Below are 21,622 nucleotides of genomic sequence, written 5' to 3' on the forward strand. Positions count from 1 at the left end.
ACGGCTGTTCTAGGACAGAACACAGACAGTGTCCCTTCTCTCTCCGTTCCTTCAGGTGACCCATCTGCTCCTGTTCCCACCCAAACTCTTCTCCAGTTCTTTTTCTCTTTCTCGCCCTTTTGGTGGCCAGGTTAGTTCAAGTTCACAGTTGATAGGGGGAGCGCCGGCTGAGCCGGCCAGATCATAAAATACAGAAAAAAGGGGAGTACTCCTCTTAACGTCATAGAGCTCTAACCATTTCGTAGGGGTGGATACCCATGATTAAGGACCGTCAAGAAACATATCAGATGCCATTTGTATTTTAAACCGCACAATATTTTAATAATATCAAATAAAGACAAGAGTTTATGTCGCGGGAGAGGGGTGGGAACGCCACTCGTCAGGGGTCGCTGGCGCTCGGGTCCGATGCTTCTGCTCCTCGGTGGCTCGAGCACGGGGCCGGACCCGGGGCTCGAGCAGCGCCTCCTCACCCACGAGTGAAAAGGGGAGGTTTTTGGTGGGTATTTGGGATGTCGGTCGTGACGCCACCCACGGGTTGTGGTGATGGTGTGCACCACCGCTGCTGGTGACGGGGGTTCCCGGGAGCGATGGCGGAGAGCAGCTGAGGTATGGACCCCTCCGTGGGTAGGGGCTGTTGGTCCCGGGGCCCCCATTGGAGAGTAGGGAGGAGGTATAGGTGCAGGTGCCGAGGCGGGGAGGCAGCGTGGGCGTGGGTGCAACGTTGCAGTGCAGCGCAGTGCGGTCTCGGATGGCACTGTTGTACTCACTCAGACACAGAAGGACAGAGTCTCTGGTAAACCAAATGGCTGGATGGATGGGGCCCACAGCCGGCTGCGGTGCTCTCACTCTCCCCGGACGGGTTGATGATGGCTGTCGTTTTCCTGCACCTGTGTAAGTGTATTTGACTCCTATGGCTTCCCACGGGTGGTCCGCTCCTCGGCATGTACGTGTTGGAAGAGCCCGTTTGCCCGCAGGTGCTGGCCCTTGGATCTTTGGCTTTTGACGGTGGCACTTATCCGGATGGGTTGGGTTGTTGCCTTCTGACGGGACTTAGGTGGGAATGAACCCCTGAGGTCCAGACCGCAATCAGATAATTTGACCTTTTCGGCGGCTCCTAGCCTTGTCGGGGTCTGAGTACCCTGCCTTGGTGCTTGGCTTCAATCTGCTCCCCGGTTCGGTACCGGTGGGCCACTGCCCGACTCCGGTCCTATGGTTCCGCTGACCTATACCAACTCCTGCAGATGGCCACCACCGTCTGCCGACCTTGCTGAACGTGCCTGGGCTCCAACCCAGACACCAACAGTCTTTTACTCCTCTCACTTTCACTGCCTAACACAATCTGCTGTCTTATCCCGCCTACAGGCCTGTGAACTCCTTTGTGGGTGGGGTCAACCGCCTGGCTCCGCCCCACCTGGTGTGGACATCAAGCCGGGAGGGTGGCAACAAGGATTTGATTGACTGGTGTCACCTACCCAGGGGAGGGTGTGTGTGTGTGATGTTAGTGTACTGTGACCCCTGGGGGTCCAGGGCGTCACTTTTATAAGTCTGGTGCTGGACCTCGCCTTCAATATAGCCATATGGAGTCACCTCATACGTTCTGCAGAATATCATCTATGTGCATAGATACTAATTACGGTGCTTGGTGTATCGTTGGGCATGCAGCTCAGTGCACGATTTCTCCCGCTCGTTTTATATGCGACCACCTCCATTTCTATGGATTGACAGGACTGGCTTCCCCGGAGTGAGCAATATCTTCAGAGAAAGTTCAGGAATCAAGAGAGATGAAGGTGGGCACATGCAGAACGAGTGACAGGAACAATGCACTGAGCACCTTCAGCAGAATATCTGAACAAAGTTGATTTTTTTGGAAACTGGAGGAGGTGATTTTAAGAGGAAAGGTTTTATAAAAGCTATATACATGGCAATAAGCTTAAGTTAAAATGTCAGTTTTGGGTGAATGACTTCCTTTACAGAAGCTTTGTCAGTTTTCGTTCCTTTTCCACCCTCTACGGATTACGTAATATCCACCGCGCAGACAGGTTGAATAAATTAAACAGAAATGTCAGGCATTTGTAATGGGAAAACTTTTTAAGCACACGGAAAAATCTCATTGTAAATGGCCATTCGGATCATTTGCAGTCGTACAGCCTGACTGCTCTGTCTTATATGAAGACCTTAGTTTAATACCCACTGGAAGGTCAAATATAATGAAAAGCTTTATTTCAGAATGTCATTGTCTATGTATGATAAATTATAAGACAAATGACAATATAGGTAACATTCACAGCGTATTTCTGGTACAGCAATTAGTAGACCAAAAGTGAGGAAAGAAAATATGTCAATTTAGGAAAAGTAACAAGTTACAAAATGTTAATATTATATGAAATCCACCATTATAATAATCTTTATTTTTATACAGCGTTAACATACCATGCAGGGCTTTACATACAGTACAGACCAAACATTTGGACACACCTTCTCATTCAAAAAGTTTTCTTTATTTTCATGTTTCTGAAAATTGTAGATTCACGTTGAAGGCATCAAAACTATGAATTAACACATGTAGAATGAAATGGTTAACAAAAAAGTATGAAACAACTGAAAATATGTCTTATATTCTTGGTTCTTCAAAGTAGCCACCTTTTGCTTTGATTACTGCTTTGCACAGTCTTGGCATTCTCTTGATGAGCTTCAAGAGGTAGTCACCGGAAATGGTCTTCCAACAGTCTTGATGGAGTTCCCAGATTTGCTTAGCACTTGTTGGCCCTTTTGCTTTCACTCTGCGGTCCAGCTCACAATAATGTCAGCAGCAAAGAACCCCCACACCATCACACCTCCTCCACCATGCTTCACAGTGGGAACCAAGCATGTAGAGTCCATGCGTGCACCTTTTCTGTGTCGCACAAAGACACGATAGTTGGATCCAAAGATCTCAAATTTGGACTCATCAGACCAAAGCACAGATTTCCACTGGTCTAATGTCCATTCCTTGTGTTCTTTAGCCCAAACAAGTCTCTTCTGCTTGTTGCCTGTCCATAGCAGTGCTTTCCTAGCAGCTATTTTACCATGAAGGCCTGCTGCACAAAGTCTCCTCTTAACAGTTGTTCTAGAGATGTGTCTGCTGCTAGAACTCTATGTGGCATTAACCTGGTCTCTAATCTGAGCTGCTGTTAACCTGCAATTTTTGAGGCTGGTGACTTAGATAAACTTATCCTCCGCAGCAGAGGTGACTCTTGGTCTTCCTTTCCTGGGGTGGTCCTCATGTGAGCCAGTTTCTTTGTAGCGTTTGATGGTTTTTGCCACTGCACTTGGGGACACTTTCAAAGTTTTCTCAATTTTTCGGACTGACTGACCTTCATTTCTTAAAGTAATGATGGCCACTCGTTTTTCTTTACTTAGCCACTTTTTTTTGCCATAATACAAATTCTAACATTCTATTCAGTAGGACTATCAGCTATGTATCCACCAGACTTCTGCACAACACAACTGATGGTGCCAACCCCATTTATAAGGCAAGAAATCCCACTTATTAAACCTGACAGGGCACACCTGTGAAGTGAAAACCATTTCCGGTGACTACCTCTTGAAGCTCATCAAGAGAATGCCAAGAGTGTGCAAAGCAGTAATCAAAGCAGAAGGTGGCTACTTTGAAGAACCTAGAATGTAAGACATATTTTCAGTTGTTTCACACTTTTTTATGTATTTCATTCCACATGTTTTAATTCATAGTTGTGATACTTTCAATGTGGATCTACAATTTTCAGAGTCCTAAAAATAAAGAAAACTCATTGAATGAGAAGGTGTGTCCAAACTTTTGGTGTGTACTACATATATATCCAGTATATATATATATATATATACAGTATATATATATATGGTCTATACTGTACATCAGCATCACTGTCCTCATTGGGGCTCATAATCTAAATTCCCTATCACTATTTCTTTGGAGTGTGGGAGGAAACTGGAGGAAACCCACACAAACATGGGGAGAACATACACACTCCTTGCAGATGTTGTCCTTGGTGGGGTTTGTACCAAGGACCGCAGCACTGCAAGACTGCAGTGATAACCACTGAGCCACTATGCCGTCCACTGAGCCACCATGCCGTCCACTGAGCCACCATGTCGTCCACTGAGCCACCATGCCGTCCACTGAGCCACCATGCCGTCCATTGAGCCACCATGCCGTCCACTGAGCCACCATGCCTGCTAGGCAATACAAGGAACATCATAAGCGTAAAATATCAAATCTAAAATGTCCTGGCAGACAACAGTATCTCGCTCAATAGGACATAGCCGGGTCATAATTGTTATGTGTTCACGTAATATTCTTTGCAAAGTAAAGCTAAGGCTTTATTCCCACATCAGTATTTTTGATCAGTATTTCATAAGTATTTGTATGTCAAAACCAGAAGTTTCTCCATAACACAGAATAAGTGTCAATCTTTCCATTATAGTTTTTCTCTGTAAGTTTCACCCCTGGTTTTAAAACAAAACAAAAAGAACAAGAGCGCTAATGTATCAGATTTTACCGAAACTGAGAGGTACAGGTGAGATCCACTCACCGGACAGGTTGTGTGATCATGGCACAACACTAAATACAATGTCTGATCAGGGACCGCCTGGTAACCAGAGGATTCCATCCCAGAGGGTGCTAATACTTCTTTCTGAACATGCCATGCAGAGGGGTCAATAGGGTCCGCAGATGATAGGAGCCACCAGGTGCCGTGTTCCACACCGAGACGATCCCACTGCCCGCAGTTAGATGCCAGACGCTCATAGCCAAAATAAATCGGTAACACTTGCAAATCACTTCCGCAGCGGCTGCACACTCGCAGAGTGGAGTGTAACAAAAAAGATGCTGTACACGGGTACTGATGACTCATGACTCCTTAGATCCAGCACTGAACCTGGGGAGACACAAGAGAGCGACAGTGCCCGGGTACTGGAACTTTTTCATCGATTTCGTCCATCCTTGGTTTTAGCATACAAACACTGATGCAATATACTGACCAAATTCTGACGTGAATAAGGCCTCATTCACACATCTGTTTTTATATACGTAAGTCAAAATATTTTACCCGTGCCATCAGTGTTTTGGATTAGTGTGTCATTAGCGTTTCTTTTGTGCGCCCGTTTTTACTATAGTGTGTCATCAGTATTTTTCACGGATGGATTATTAACTAAAAAAAATTACAAAGCTATCCTTTACTTTGCAATGTCAATTACAGATGGCTCACAGATTGTACACTGATTAGAGTTGAGCGCGGTTCGCGGTTCGAGGTTCTCCAGTTCTAGGCTCGAGTGATTTTGGGGCCTGTTCTAGATCGAACTAGAACTCGAGCTTTTTGCAAAAGCTCGATAGTTCTAGAAACGTTCGAGAACGGTTCTAGCAGCAAAAAAACAGCTAATTCCTAGCTGGCTTTCCGCTGTAATAGTGTAAGTCACTCTGTGACTCACACTATTATGAAATTTCAGTGTATAGTGTGCGTGAACAGCGCCTTCAGATCACTGCTGTTTGTATAATGGCGATCGCCATTTTTTTTTTTTTTCCTTGTCTTCCTTCCCTAAGCGCGCACGTCTTGTGGGGCGGGCCAGCATGTCAGCCAATCCCAGACACACACACAGCTAAGTGGACTTTTAGCCAGAGAAGCAACGGCATGTGTGATAGGATGTCCATGTCACATGTCCCTGCATTATAAAACATTTTCCTCCAGGACGCCATTATCTCTTCTGCGTCCTTGGTGTCAGACATCACTGGCACAGCTCCGTCCTGAGTCCTATCGCTGATACAGCTGTATGCGCTCCATACACAGCGCTGGACAGCTTAGGGAGAGCACTTTCTATCAGTCCTTTTAAGGGCTCAAACCGGCAGGGTCAGTCATAGGTGACAGGTCCTGAAAACAGCGACAGCGTCTGTGTAGCCAAGGTCAGGGATTTCCTCCCTGCATTTCCCTATTAGGAAGGAATAGAAAGGCAGGCTTCCATTCCTCTACCCAGACCCCACAATCCTGCCACTGTACCCTCCTGTCCTCTGCACACTCCAACTCATTATAACTAAGCCATTATACTAGCAAACACTGAGTGAACCTAGTGGCATCCTAAACGTGGCAATTGGACTTTGCTATAGTCCCACTAGTGCAAAGACATTTGCAGCACCTCTGCCTGCATTGCACACTCCAACTCATTATAACTAAGCCATTATACTAGCAAACACTCAGTGTACCTAGTGGCATCCTAAACGTGGCTATTGGACTTTGCTATAGTCCCACTAGTGCAAAGATATTTGCAGCACCTCTGCCTGCATTGCACACTCCAACTCATTATAACTAAGCCATTATACTAGCAAACAGTCAGTGTACCTAGTGGTATCCTACACGTGGCTATTGGACTTTTGTCTAGTCACACTATTGCAAAGATATTTGCAGCACGTCTGCCTGCATTGCACACTCAAACTCTTTTTAACTAAGCCATTATACTAGCAAACAGTCAGTGTACCTAGTGGCATCCTAAACGTGGCTATTGGACTTTTGTGTAGTCAAACTAGTGGAAAGATATTTGCCGCACGTCTGCCTGCATTGCACACTCAAACTCTTTTTAACTAAGCCATTATACTAGCAAACACTCAGTGGACCTAGTGGCATCCTAAACGTGGCTATTGTACTTTTGTCTAGTCACGCTATTGCAAAGATATTTGCAGCACGTCTGCCTGCATTGCACACTCCAACTTTTTTTAACTAAGCCATTATACTAGCAAACAGTCAGTGTACCTAGTGGCATCCTAAACGTGGCTATTGTACTTTTGTCTAGTCAAACTAGTGCACAGATATTTGCAGCACGTCTGCCTGCATTGCACACTCCAACTCTTTTTAACTAAGCCATTATACTAGCAAACAGTCAGTGTACGTAGTGGCATCCTAAACGTGGCTATTGTACTTTTGTGTAGTCAAACTAGTGGAAAGATATTTGCCGCACGTCTGCCTGCATTGCACACTCAAACTCTTTTTAACTAAGCCATTATACTAGCAAACACTCAGTGTACCTAGTGGCATCCTAAACGTGGCTATTGTACTTTTGTCTAGTCACACTATTGCAAAGAAATTTGCAGCACGTCTGCCTGCATTGCACACTCCAACTTTTTTTAACTAAGCCATTATACTAGCAAACACTCAGTGTACCTAGTGGCATCCTAAACGTGGCTATTGTACTTTTGTCTAGTCACACTATTTCAAAGATATTTGCAGCACGCCTGCCTGCATTGCACACTCCAACTTTTTTTAACTAAGCCATTATACTAGCAAACAGTCAGTGTACCTAGTGGCATCCTAAACGTGGCTATTGGACTTTTGTCTAGTCACACTATTGCAAAGATATTTGCAGCACGTCTGCCTGCATTGCACACTCAAACTCTTTTTAACTAAGCCATTATACAAGCAAACACTCAGCGTACCTAGTGGCATACAAGAACTGGCTGTTGTATTCCATTAGTGGCCCACTGGTGCCAAGCTATTTCTAGCACCTGTGCATGACACCCTCCTGCTCTGTTTTTAATAAGCTATAATGATAGCAAAAAATACTGCCATTTAGTGGCATCATAGAACTGGCTGTTGTATTCCATTAGTGGCCCACTGGTGCCAAGCTATTTCTAGCACCTGTGCATGACACCCTCCTGCTCTGTTTTTAATAAGCTATAATGATAGCAAAAAATACTGCCATTTAGTGGCATCATAGAACTGGCTGTTGTATTCCATTAGTGGCCCACTGGTGCCAAGCTATTTCTAGCACCTGTACATGACACCTGTCAGGACCGGGAGGACTGGTGGACCCAGGAGGTGGATCTTCTGGACCGAGCACCCCACCAGGGGCAGAGTACACGGCAGCCGGAGCACTGGTGTGGCCGGAACGGGAACCGTGTCCCACAGGGGACGTGAAGAACACAGTCACTGGGGTCTCGGGGTTCCAGGGCACTGGCGTGGCCGAGTAGAAAAGACAAGCAAGAGTCCAGGTAACGGGACACAGCATAAGGGGACCTGAGCACCTAGCTTTCAAAACTAAGTTTCAAGACACATTGATCAGGCGCCGCCCACATGGAAAGGCCAGTCTTATATACCCAGCACAGCCTCATGTCATTTCCTGCTGCAGGTGTGCTGGGCCTATAAGACTAGGAGAGTGGGCGCGGCCCGGTCCTATACAGAGGCATTAGTCAGAGTCAGACTCCTGAGACCAGGAGCAGAACACAGGAGAGCACGAGCGGGGGCGGTAGCCATGGCCGGTGGACACGTAGACAGGATCAGTGGTCACGGAGCGGTGCCGGGATGGTGCGACCGGGTCAGTGGGTAAGGAGCGGTGCTGAGGCATCGGAAGCGTGACAGTACCCCCCCCTCTATGCCCCCCCCCTCCGTGCACAGTACCCCAGGGGCACCCCGGATTGAGTCACCGGACCAGGACCTAACGCAAAGGCGGGGAAGGACCGCTGACCCCGTACCGCCTTCTTGGCCGCACGACGCTTAGCCGAAGATCTACCAGCAGTGGCAACGGGAAGCGGGGGACAGACAGAAGCAGGACTGGGGTCGTGGACGACCGGATCGGGCGTCTGGGACCGGGTACAGGACATTGTCTCATCCTCAGTAGCCGGTGACATCGAAGTCTCAATAGCCAGGGACGGTGGAGCGACGCTAGACTGCGTCGTTTCTTCTTCAAGGCCCGGTGGTACCAAGGACTCAATCGACAGGAGTTGTGGCACGACGCAGGACTGCGTCGTCTCCTCTTCTGGCTCCGGTGGCACCACAGGTACCAGAGACAGGAGTTGCGGTACGGCGCTGGACTGCGTCATCTCCTCTTCCTGTTCTGGTGGCACCACAGGAACAAGAGACAGGAGTTGTGGTATGACGCTGGACTGCGTCGTCACTTCTTCCTCCTGTTGTTACATGACCAGCCCAGGTGACAGGGACCGAGGAACAGGCTGTAGACAGGTATCCTGGCACAACGGACTCCAACGAGTGATTGCGCCAGAGCGCCAACTGATGTCAGGGTCATGGAGTTGTAGCCAGGGCAGACCCAGCAGGAGCGCGGGAGCCATTCTCGGGATGACATATAAAGCGATAGTCTCAGTGTGCAGAGCACCAACACGGAGTCTCACGGGTTTGGTTGTATATACGACGGGTTCGTATAACGGTTTTCCGTCCACAGAGGCGAACCAGAGGGGTTATGCAAGCGGGATGACCGGTATCCGATAACGGTCCACGGTAGCTTGTAGGATGAAATTACCCGCTGCCCCCGAATCAATGTGAGCCTCTGCCGTGAACCGGGTCTTCTCAGTCGTTATCTGGACAGTCTGAGTAACTGGGACTGAGGGGATTCCGGTACCAAGGGTGGCGGTTCCCACCATCCCTTGGACTCGGGGTCTTCCTGGTCTCTCAGGGCATGAGCGGAGCAGATGTGAATCGCTTCCACAATAGAAACACAGGCCCTGGGCGAGTCGCTCTGCACGGCGTTGCTCAGCTTGGCTCAGTCGGTCAATTTGCATTGGTTCAGGACTAGAATCGCAGAACGGCAGTGGCGGGGGAACGGTAGACCTCTGCGGAACGGAGATGTGACGGATTGGTCGCTTCTCCCGGGATACCTCCTTGGTACGCTCTTGAAAACGGAGGTCAATCCGGGTGGCTAGGGACACCAAAGCATCCAAGGTACGGGGAACGTCACGGCTGGCTAATTTGTCCTTGATGCGACCGGAAAGCCCCTCCCAGAAGGCGGCAGTCAAGGCCTCGTGTTTCCAGCCAAGTTCGGAGGCAAGTGTGCGGAACTGGATGGCGTACTGGCCCACCGTCAGGGTTCCTTGGCGTAGCCGGAGGAGCGAGTAGGTAACCGCGGTACTGCGTCCCGGTTCATCAAAGGTACTTCGAAAAGCCTGAAGGAATTCCCGGATGTCGGTCGTCACCGGATCCTCGTTCTCCCACAACGGATTCATCCAGGCCAACGCCTCGCCTTCCAGGTGGGACATCACAAAGGCTATCTTGGCTTGGTCGGAAGCGAAGAGGTGCGGGAGTAATTTGAAGTGCAGTGAGCACTGGTTCAAAAACCTCCGGCAGTTCTTGGGGTCCCCAGCATAGCGAGGCGGTGCAGCGAGGCGGAGTTGCGAGGCCGCAGAGACAACGGGTTCGGACGTAGTCGCTGTTCGCTGAGTTGACGAGGTTGAAGCGGCGGTCTGTAACGTATACAAGCGGCTGTCCACAGACGTCAGGAACTTCAGTATGCGGTGTAAAGTGTCACGCTGTTGCACCAGTTCCTGGCGTAGTTCAGCCAGCTCAGACGCTTGTGCTCCGGCGGAATCCATGGCCTGATCAATCTGTCAGGATTGGGAGGACTGGTGGACCCAGGAGGTGGATCCTCTGGACCGAGCACCCCACCAGGGGCAGAGTACACGGCAGCCGGAGCACTGGCGTGGCCGGAACGGGAACCGTGTCCCACAGGGGACGTGAAGAACACAGTCACTGGGGTCTCGGGGTTCCAGGGCACTGGCGTGGCCGAGTAGAAAAGACAAGCAAGAGTCCAGGTAACGGGACACAGCATAAGGGGACCTGAGCACCTAGCTTTCAAAACTAAGTTTCAAGACACATTGATCAGGCGCCGCCCACATGGAAAGGCCAGTCTTATATACCCAGCACAGCCTCATGTCATTTCCTGCTGCAGGTGTGCTGGGCCTATAAGACTAGGAGAGTGGGCGCGGCCCGGTCCTATACAGAGGCATTAGTCAGAGTCAGACTCCTGAGACCAGGAGCAGAACACAGGAGAGCACGAGCGGGGGCGGTAGCCATGGCCGGTGGACACGTAGACAGGATCAGTGGTCACGGAGCGGTGCCAGGATGGTGCGACCGGGTCAGTGGGTAAGGAGCGGTGCTGAGGCATCGGAAGCGTGACAACACCCTCCTGCTCTGTTTTTAATAAGCTATAATGATAGCAAAAAATACTGCCATTTAGTGGCATCATAGAACTGGCTGTTGTATTCCATTAGTGGCCCACTGGTGCCAAGCTATTTCTAGCACCTGTGCATGACACCCTCCTGCTCTGTTTTTAATAAGCTATAATGATAGCAAAAAATACTGCCATTTAGTGGCATCATAGAACTGGCTGTTGTATTCCATTAGTGCCCCACTGGTGCCAAGCTATTTCTAGCACCTCTACATGACACCCTCATACACATTTTGCTACGCTAATGTTATAGCAAACTCAGGGAATTCATTGCTGCATTTGATAATTCAGAGGGATAGAAAGTGAGGCTTCCTTTAGCTTTTCCTTCTGTTCATAGACAGCATCTCCAAGTTCACACCCGAAGAGCAATTTCTCCTCCACGTCTAAGTGTGGAGAGGCAGCTAGTGCGCATGCGTGTGCCGATTTACCACAGCTGCAGCCTAACTACAGTGTTTCGCCTAGTGAGTATGCTCAGCCTGACTGTGTTATTCCTGACGCTAAGTCTTCATTTCGGGATACAGCGCATGCTCCCACACTAAGTGTCAAAAGCCTCTTTGCACAGGTACTTGCATTCCGTGCCGGGTCTAAGTCCTGTTTTGTGCCTAGACACCATACTAAAGCTGATAGTCTTTTTTCAGAGACTGTATTTCATGCTACTGAGCATGCTCAGGCACTTACTGCATCAGAGACTAGGTCCGGTAATGAACTCATTGGCCCTGCCCCTGATGTGGGGGTCCCATATAGACCACAGGGCATCAGGTGTCCTCCCAAATGGCTTGCAGAGGCCCACCCCTATGACTTGTCACCGCATTATTGATGGTCAGACGATGACTGGTGAGGTGTTTGGGTCATGGCAGCCATGAGGTCATCATTGAAGTTGCGGTTCCAAATAGGACGCTAGTTATGCCACTCATGACGTGTCACTTTACTTTTGTCTCCAAGAGGTGCATTGTGGTTCACCCTGGTTTGGGGCGGACCCAGGTTATAAAAGGGGCTGGAGCCAACAAGGAGGTGCGCAGTCTTCTATTATGCTCCGAAAGAGCACACCTCCATGTGTTGAACCCATTGCGGCTTTAGGCCAGAGGTAGGCAGGGATAGGGTGTCGATGCAGGCCACCACCACAGTTGGTAACGCAGAACGGTTAAGACCAGCTCCTGTCCTACCAGTCCTGCTTGTGCAGCCCAGTGGCATTAACAGGCCTGCTGCTGCTGATGCGCCTGCTGTCCACAGGTGTGGCCCCTACGCACACGGTCAGCGTACTCAATGGCCCCTGTGTTGTTAACAGGGAGTTCCTGGGCTGGGTGGGCATGTGGACCCTGTGACGCTAACAGGGCTCCCAGTCTCCAGATCCGAATGGCGTCTAACTCGGTTCAGGCTACTATTAGTTTCATAGCCACACAGCTCTGTATCCTCCACCAAACCTTCCAGTTGCCAACCTCTCCTTTTCCAACTGGGAGCACGGTGGACACTGACTGCTGATGGGGATATATACCTTTCTCTTTCTTTTCTTATTAATTTTCGTTATATAGCGGTAACATAGTATATACCACCTTATCCAAATCTGCCAGTCCCACTGTAACAGATGGTGTTTCTTCAGCAAATGTTACTGTTGCTTAACCACCAAATCCACGGACCAAAACTTTTTTCCCCTTTCCAACACACCTGTTCCCCTTTCCACCAGCATCTGTCCTTTTTCAACTCATTTTGGTATATGACCAAAAGTGCAACTCTGCAGGGACACCGTACTCAACGCCATCTCAGCACAGCAGCCATCCCTCAGTCCCTCAGATGTGGACAAGTAAAAGACCATTTCCTCCTATCCATGACAAAGTGTTGAGATTCACTCTGTGCAGCACTGGTGTTTAGTGGAAAAGCAGATCTAAGATTGCGTACCACATTCTGCAGATACTCCTGTATACGTGCGTCCATTTCTATGGCAGGAATTATTTCTCCAAATTTTGTCTTGTACCGGGGATCTAACAGTGTATCAACCCAGTATTCAGGATTACTTTGAATTCGTACAATCCGAGGGTCATGTTGTAGGTAGTGCAGCAAGAAGGCGCTCATGTGTCTTGTGCATCCAGGAGGACCAAGTCCTTGGTGTGTTGGTGGAAGAGAGGTGAGAATCGTGCCTCCTTCCTCTGCCCTCTCCCCACAACCTCGCACAACCGAAATGTGAGCAAGCTCTCACTCATCTGCTGAGTCTTCCATACCCATCGCCAGTTCGTCCTCCATTTCTTCATGGGCTCCTGCACCTTCCTCAACACTTTTTGCTGATACTATGCGCCCTTGTTAATCCCTCTCCCTCACCATGACTGCCGCATAGGTGCCGCTGACCATCTGGACCTCGTAGATCTTGTTATCCCTTCCGCATATGACTCCTCCTGTACTTCCTCCCCTTCCTCTTGTCCCAACACCTGACTCCGAATAATAATTACAGTGTGCTCCATCATGTAGATGACCAGAATTGTCACGCTGAGAATGGCATCGCCAGTGCTAAAGATCTTCGTCGACATTTGTAAACTGTGTAGCAGGGTGCATAGGTCCTTGATCTGACACCACTCCAGCAGCGTGATCTGCACCACCTCTGGATCAAGTTATCCCAGGCTATATGTCATAACGTATTGCAGCAGGGTTCGGCGGTGCTGCCACACACGCTGCAACATGTGCAGATTCAAATTCCTGCGTGTGGGCACATCGCATTTCAGGCGTTTAACCACCAGACCTAAAGACTTCTGTAGCGACGAAAGTTGTTGAGCTGCTGTGTGCGCACGATGGAAGTGAGCACATAGCGAGCGTGCCCGCTGCACAAGGCCATGTAGGCCGTGATGGTGTTTTAAAAATTGCTGGAGAATTAGGTTCAACACGTGAGCCATACAAGGCACGTGTGTCACATTGCCCTGATGATGGCCCGCTGCCAGATTTGCATCATTGCCGCACACTGCTGTTAAGTCACCAACGGAGTACGCTCCGTCAATTTGTACTCCGGTCGCCAGGTGACAACGTGTTCCTTCCATGCATAGTGCTGATGATGGGAGAGGAGTCGATGCCAGCGGCGCAGGTGGACGCAGGTTATGCTCACCCACTGGGCTGCATTACCTTGACAGATGCAGAATCTCTGGCTGAATGTAGCTGGTGGGTATCTCACAGATGAGGTACCATCATTCAGCTACAACCAATGGGAAGACACCACACCCTTTTTTATGCCCATCCTGTCTGCAGACCACTGCCTGACATAGCTATGAACCTCAGGTTAATTTTACCCCCAGTTCAGTTTTATGATTTTGTGTGCTTGTTACCTGACTACTTTTCCTGCTTGCTGTTTGTGTACCTTGTTGGCCGATCTGCATTTCACCTCTGCTTGTTTTATGATTAAGTCCTGGCCGTCCCATTCTGGTCCTGTTCCTCAATTAATATTTTGACCCTGCCTGACTACTATTCTCTGGAACTGCAGCCTTCCACAGGTATTAATCACCTTGGGCCCTGTGTAATTCCTAATCCCTGTATAGGGGTTAAAGGGTTTCAGGGTTCTAGGGGTCCTGCTTGGTGAGTGGCTTCCCTCTAGCCTATCATTTACAGCCCATCTGAGTGTGTGGATCAAGGTAGGCGTTACACCGTGCTCTCTGCAGAAGGCCATGTGGGCCAGGATAGTGCTTTAAAAATTGCTGGAAAACCAGGTTCAACACGTGAACCACACAAGGCACGTGTGTCACATTGTCACAGCGAAGGGCCGCACCCATGTTTGCATCATTGTCGCACCCGGCCTTCCCTGGCTGCTGGTTGAGTGGAGACAACCATTGATGAAACTCGGTCTCCAGAGCTAACCGTCCACAACTTCTCAGCGTTGTGACTCACATTTCCCATACATTTCAAAGTAAACCTTTGACCGCCTGATGGCATTGAGCTCTGCTGCCAGCATAGTAAGGAGGTGTGTGGTAGTCCTTGTGCGCAGTTACAAGGAAGGGTGGCCTGACCACACAGGGTTTGCGCCAAGGTGGAGGACCCACACGAGGTTGAAGAGGCAGAAGCAGTGTATTAACTTCTACATACAGAAGAAGGATTGAAACAACTCGTGGGGACGGCAAGACTTGTACAGCAGACCCTTCTCAATCTCTCCCCACAGTAACCCATTGCCCAGTCAGCGACATGTAACGCCCCTGTCCATGCTTACTGGGCCAATTATCTGTGGTGAAATGCACCCTGTCACACAGAGTTTCTCAAGGAATCAGTGATGTTTAGTGCGACATGCTGGTGTAGCGCGTGCACGCCTTTGTTGGAGAAGGAGTGGCGCCTGGACATAGGCTCTTGGGGCACTGCGATGGGCATAAGGTCTCGAAAATCCTTGGTTAAAAAGGTTGGAAAGGCAGCATTTTGGTAGCCAACAGTTTCCAGATGCTGAAAGTCAACCTCTAAGCCATGTCATGCCCTTCTAAAAGCATGTAAAACACAGTAAGGGGACTCCAACCACAGTCTCCCTCGTTGCCACTAACTGGGCCACACACACCCCACTTGACTGGCATCGGTTGAGCCCCCTTTTGAAAAAGAAAAAGATGCTTTGCATGAAGCACTCTCAAAAATACGCGTGCCTTTCCCGTCCCCTGGCTGACCCAGGGGAAGAAAAGTCCTCTGAGAGCCATGACTTGTTCATCTTGGTTCTTTTAGAAACACAGCGAGGGGACTCCAACCACAGTCTCCCTCGTTTCCACTAACTGGGCCACACACACCCCACTTGACTGGCATCGGTTGAGCCCCCTTTTGAAAAAGAAAAAGATGCTTTGCATGAAGCACTCTCAAAAATATGCGTGCCTTTCCCGTCCCCTGGCTGACCCAGGGGAAGAAAAGTCCTCTGAGAGCCATGACTTGTTCATCTTGGTTCTTTTAGAAACACAGCGAGGGGACTCCAACCACAGTCTCCCTCGTTTCCACTAACTGGGCCACACACACCCCACTTGACTGGCATCGGTTGAGCCCCCTTTTGAAAAAGAAAAAGATGCTTTGCATGAAGCACTCTCAAAAATACGCGTGCCTTTCCCGTCCCCTGGCTGACCCAGGGGAAGAAAAGTCCTCTGAGAGCCATGACTTGTTCATCTTGGTTCTTTTAGAAACACAGCGAGGGGACTCCAACCACAGTCTCCCTCGTTTCCACTAACTGGGCCACACACACCCCACTTGACTGGCATCGGTTGAGCCCCCTTTTGAAAAAGAAAAAGATGCTTTGCATGAAGCACTCTCAAAAATACGCGTGCCTTTCCCGTCCCCTGGCTGACCCAGGGGAAGAAAAGTCCTCTGAGAGCCATGACTTGTTCATCTTGGTTCTTTTAGAAACACAGCGAGGGGACTCCAACCACAGTCTCCCTCGTTTCCACTAACTGGGCCACACACACCCCACTTGACTGGCATCGGTTGAGCCCCCTTTTGAAAAAGAAAAAGATGCTTTGCATGAAGCACTCTCAAAAATACGCGTGCCTTTCCCGTCCCCTGGCTGACCCAGGGGAAGAAAACTCCTCTGAGAGCCATGACTTGTTCATCTTGGTTCTTTTAGAAACACAGCGAGGGGACTCCAACCACAGTCTCCCTCGTTTCCACTAACTGGGCCACACACACCCCACTTGACTGGCATCGGTTGAGCCCCCTTTTGAAAAAGAAAAAGATACTTTGCATGAAGCACTCTCAAAAATACGCGTGCCTTTCCCGTCCCCTGGCTGACCCAGGGGAAGAAAAGTCCTCTGAGAGCCATGACTTGTTCATCTTGGTTCTTTTAGAAACACAGCGAGGGGACTCCAACCACAGTCTCCCTCGTTTCCACTAACTGGGCCACACACACCCCACTTGACTGGCATCGGTTGAGCCCCCTTTTGAAAAAGAAAAAGATGCTTTGCATGAAGCACTCTCAAAAATACGCGTGCCTTTCCCGTCCCCTGGCTGACCCAGGGGAAGAAAAGTCCTCTGAGAGCCATGACTTGTTCATCTTGGTTCTTTTAGAAACACAGCGAGGGGACTCCAACCACAGTCTCCCTCGTTTCCACTAACTGGGCCACACACACCCCACTTGACTGGCATCGGTTGAGCCCCCTTTTGAAAAAGAAAAAGATGCTTTGCATGAAGCACTCTCAAAAATACGCGTGCCTTTCCCGTCCCCTGGCTGACCCAGGGGAAGAAAAGTCCTCTGAGAGCCATGACTTGTTCATCTTGGTTCTTTTAGAAACACAGCGAGGGGACTCCAACCACAGTCTCCCTCGTTTCCACTAACTGGGCCACACACACCCCACTTGACTGGCATCGGTTGAGCCCCCTTTTGAAAAAGAAAAAGATGCTTTGCATGAAGCACTCTCAAAAATACGCGTGCCTTTCCCGTCCCCTGGCTGACCCAGGGGAAGAAAAGTCCTCTGAGAGCCATGACTTGTTCATCTTGGTTCTTTTAGAAACACAGCGAGGGGACTCCAACCACAGTCTCCCTCGTTTCCACTAACTGGGCCACACACACCCCACTTGACTGGCATCGGTTGAGCCCCCTTTTGAAAAAGAAAAAGATGCTTTGCATGAAGCACTCTCAAAAATACGCGTGCCTTTCCCGTCCCCTGGCTGACCCAGGGGAAGAAAACTCCTCTGAGAGCCATGACTTGTTCATCTTGGTTCTTTTAGAAACACAGCGAGGGGACTCCAACCACAGTCTCCCTCGTTTCCACTAACTGGGCCACACACACCCCACTTGACTGGCATCGGTTGAGCCCCCTTTTGAAAAAGAAAAAGATACTTTGCATGAAGCACTCTCAAAAATACGCGTGCCTTTCCCGTCCCCTGGCTGACCCAGGGGAAGAAAAGTCCTCTGAGAGCCATGACTTGTTCATCTTGGTTCTTTTAGAAACACAGCGAGGGGACTCCAACCACAGTCTCCCTCGTTTCCACTAACTGGGCCACACACACCCCACTTGACTGGCATCAGTTGAGCCCCCTTTTGAAAAAGAAAAAGATGCTTTGCATGAAGCACTCTCAAAAATACGCGTGCCTTTCCCGTCCCCTGGCTGACCCAGGGGAAGAAAAGTCCTCTGAGAGCCATGACTTGTTCATCTTGGTTCTTTTAGAAACACAGCGAGGGGACTCCAACCACAGTCTCCCTCGTTTCCACTAACTGGGCCACACACACCCCACTTGACTGGCATCGGTTGAGCCCCCTTTTGAAAAAGAAAAAGATGCTTTGCATGAAGCACTCTCAAAAATACGCGTGCCTTTCCCGTCCCCTGGCTGACCCAGGGGAAGAAAAGTCCTCTGAGAGCCATGACTTGTTCATCTTGGTTCTTTTAGAAACACAGTGAGGGGACTCCAACCACAGTCTCCCTCGTTTCCACTAACTGGGCCACACACACCCCACTTGACTGGCATCGGTTGAGCCCCCTTTTGAAAAAGAAAAAGATGCTTTGCATGAAGCACTCTCAAAAATACGCGTGCCTTTCCCGTCCCCTGGCTGACCCAGGGGAAGAAAAGTCCTCTGAGAGCCATGACTTGTTCATCTTGGTTCTTTTAGAAACACAGCGAGGGGACTCCAACCACAGTCTCCCTCGTTTCCACTAACTGGGCCACACACACCCCACTTGACTGGCATCGGTTGAGCCCCCTTTTGAAAAAGAAAAAGATGCTTTGCATGAAGCACTCTCAAAAATACGCGTGCCTTTCCCGTCCCCTGGCTGACCCAGGGGAAGAAAAGTCCTCTGAGAGCCATGACTTGTTCATCTTGGTTCTTTTAGAAACACAGCGAGGGGACTCCAACCACAGTCTCCCTCGTTTCCACTAACTGGGCCACACACACCCCACTTGACTGGCATCGGTTGAGCCCCCTTTTGAAAAAGAAAAAGATGCTTTGCATGAAGCACTCTCAAAAATACGCGTGCCTTTCCCGTCCCCTGGCTGACCCAGGGGAAGAAAAGTCCTCTGAGAGCCATGACTTGTTCATCTTGGTTCTTTTAGAAACACAGCGAGGGGACTCCAACCACAGTCTCCCTCGTTTCCACTAACTGGGCCACACACACCCCACTTGACTGGCATCGGTTGAGCCCCCTTTTGAAAAAGAAAAAGATGCTTTGCATGAAGCACTCTCAAAAATACGCGTGCCTTTCCCGTCCCCTGGCTGACCCAGGGGAAGAAAAGTCCTCTGAGAGCCATGTCCACATTGTCAGTGGACAGACACGTGTGCTTATCTGCCAGCAGACCCCCAGCAGCACTGAAGACAGGTTCCGAGAGAACGCTGGCTGCAGGACACGACAAGATCCCCAAGGCGTACGTGGCGAGCTCAGGCAATTTATCAAGTTTGGAAGCCTAAAATGAGCAGGGCTCAAGTTGCACAATAATGGAATCGATGTTTCCTTGCATATACTCATATATCTGTGTGTCCCCCTCTTTTTCCTTGTCCAGCTGTTTTGTTTTCGCATGAGTATATGTCCTTGTCACTTTCCCATGTGTTTGTGTTGTGTTGTGAGTTGTTTGTCACCTTTTGGACACCTTTGAGGGTGTTTTCTAGGTGTTTTTATGTGTTTGTGATTGCCTGCCATTGTTTCCTATGCAGTTCGAGTTCGGTTCGTCGAACGTTCGACGAGCCGAACTCGAACGGGACCTCCGTTCGGCGAACCGACCTCGAGCCGAACCGGGACCGGTTCGCTCATCTCTAACACTGATGCCATCCATGTGCTGGAAGTGTTATTCACAAACCCATAAGGCCGTTTTATACGCTGCAACATCGCTCAAGCGATCTCGTTGGGGTCACGGAATTTGTGACGCACATCCGGTCTCTTTAGCAATGCCGTTGCATGTGACACCTATGAGCAATTTTGCATTGTTGCAAAAACGTGCAATATCGCTCATCGGTGACATGGGGGTCCATTCTCTAATATCGTTGCTGCAGCAGTAACGAAGTTGTTCCTCGTTCCTGCGGCAGCACACATCGGTACGTGTGACACCGCAGGAACGAGGAACCTCTCCTTACCTGCCTCCCACCCGCAATGCGGAAGGAAGTAGGTGGGCGGGATGTTCGTCCCGCTCATCTCCGCCCCTCCGCTTCTATTGGGCGGCGTTTCAGTGACACTACTGTGACGTTGCTGTGACGCTGAACAAACTGCCCCCTTAGAAAGGAAGCGCTTCGCCGGTCACAGCGACGTCGCAGGGCAGGTAAGTAGTGTGACGGGTCTGGGCGATGTTGTGCGCCACGGGCACTGATTTGCCCATGTCGCACAACCGATGGGGGCGGGTACCCATGCTAGCGATATCGGTACCGATATCTCGGCTTGTAAAGTGGCCTATAGTCTTGTATTTTCCCTGTCATCCATGCTGCAGGAAAAAACTATTATGTCTACATGTGTTTTGTATGGACAGATGGTCCGTGTAGAAACAGACGTGTGAATAGCACCATAAGTTATAATGAATATGTGAGTTATCTGTGAAAAAAAACGGATGACACAGGTATGTGCCACATGGATGTGTGAATGAGACGTTATACTGTACTTCAGATCCACCTAAGACAATCAGCTACGAAAACAGAATTAGGTGACAATATAAATGAGTAAACGGATGACACAAGATTAAAAAAAAAAGGTTTACTGTTTTTCCATTGACACTGGAGGGATCAGACTCAAACTTCTGGATTCTGATAGATCATAATCAGAAGAGTCAATATACACTAGATAGTCATCCGATCTTGATAAAATCAGGGGATTTGTCTTATATTAGACTATAATCTATGATAAAATTTTATATGGTGTAGCTTACACTGTATGTTGAGGAGAGCCATTGGATCAAATACTTAATTAACTTTTGGACATGTGGTAAGTGTGTTCAATGAAATAGATTCTCTAGTCTATACATAAGCCAGTCAGTCTTCAGAGATATACAAGATGGCCCCTGATGATGTCATGGACCTGCCCATCAGTGTCACCATGGATCCACCAAATGATGTCATAGACCAGCCCATCAGTGTCACCATGGATCCGCCTGATGACATCATAGACCCACCCATCAGCATCACCGCAGATCTGCCCCAATGATGTCAGAGACCCGCCTACGAAGACGCCCACCAATCAGCTCATGGACTAACACATTGTTCAACCCACTGACCAATGGACACATCCGTGTATGTCCACTGTAGAGCCGACCATATCCCTTTCCTAAGTTATATAAGGGCATGTTTCAGTTGAAATAAACTCTGTTCTGGGCCACCTCTGATCGAGGAAAGATGAACATCCGATTGTGTGTGTCTAACGTCATTTTTCAAGCATGCACTTGATCCAACACCAATTAAGTCAGGCAGTAGGCAACACAAGTGAACCCTGGTTAAGTGTTCACCTTAACACTGTATCCTCCTAAAAATATGTCTATTTGACATCATCAAAATGAAATATTATTATCTCTTCATTTAGCGATCTGTAAAAGTAGCATAAACTCAATACCAGCTCAGTAGAATAGCTAAAGGAGCTGTCAGCCATGTGCTCCAGATGATGATGTGGTCATCAAACCACTCATCTAATGGGTGTCGGAGAGACCAATAGAGGGTGACAGAGAGATTAATGCTTTAGGGAACAAAAGAAAGTTTCAAAAGAACGTGCAAAATGACTTTGTCTACCTCTAGCTCCTCCTTCCCCCTACTTTCTCCATAGAATTTCATGAGCAG

The sequence above is a fragment of the Anomaloglossus baeobatrachus genome, chromosome 9 (assembly GCF_048569485.1).
Source record: "Anomaloglossus baeobatrachus isolate aAnoBae1 chromosome 9, aAnoBae1.hap1, whole genome shotgun sequence".
In the NCBI taxonomy this organism is placed as follows: Eukaryota; Metazoa; Chordata; class Amphibia; order Anura; family Aromobatidae; genus Anomaloglossus; species Anomaloglossus baeobatrachus.